The following is a 1012-nucleotide window of genomic DNA, read 5'->3' as shown; positions in this document are numbered from 1 at the left end:
GTACAGAATGGAAATATTGTCACAACTTAATGATGTACTGGTTTATGAAACGTTATCAAGCAATCCCACACGAAGATTCAAAACAAGGATTGATGAATATCTGAATGATCTAAGAAGCCAGGATCTAATATCCCAGTCATTATTATCATACCTGATAGTTGAATATCCCATCACGCCTGTGCTGTACACTTTGCCTAAGGTGCATAAAGATCCTATCCATCCACCCGGCAGGCCAATTGTTTCTGCTAGGGGTTCAGTACTACAAACAATTGCAACCTATTTGGACAAAGTGTTTCAACCTATGGTACAAGCTATACCATCTTACTTGAAGGATTCTATTGAACTCATCAAATTGTTACAACAAGTTGAAGACATCCAGGAGACTGATATACTGGTCACCTTAGACGTGACCAGTCTTAACACCGTTATTCCCCACACAGAGGGAATACAGGCAGTACGCAAGGAATTATCAAGGCATCCATATATTGGCCCTCCCTGTGATACATTGTTACATCTTTTGGAATTCTGTTTAAGAATGAATTATTTTAAATTTGAAAATCACTACTATCTGCAAACATCCGGGACAGCAATGGGGTCAAATGTGGCCCCATCTTATGCGAACATCTTTTTGGGAGTTTTTGAAAGTGAACACATCACAATATTTGGTGACCCCCATATAATCCTCTTTAAGAGGTATATAGACGATCTTATTATAATATGGCGTGGCACACAAGAAAAACTGGATGAATGGTTCCTCAAATTAAATGAAGTCTCTGCTGAGTTGAAATACAAGTTGACCTGCAGTTGTGATACCATTGAGTTCTTGGACTTAAGAATTACCAAGCAAGCAAGCAAATTGAACACTGAGCTCTTTTCAAAACCCACAGATCGGAACTCCATGCTACTATATACCAGCTGCCACCCACCTGGCACCAAGAGAGCGTAGCCAAGCTCACAATTTTGTAGAGTGGTAAGAAATAATTCCACGGAGGAGGGCAAATTGAAACAATTG

This window comes from Bombina bombina, chromosome 7 (assembly GCF_027579735.1).
Source record: "Bombina bombina isolate aBomBom1 chromosome 7, aBomBom1.pri, whole genome shotgun sequence".
In the NCBI taxonomy this organism is placed as follows: Eukaryota; Metazoa; Chordata; class Amphibia; order Anura; family Bombinatoridae; genus Bombina; species Bombina bombina.
Note: the sequence above shows the minus strand (reverse complement) of the source record.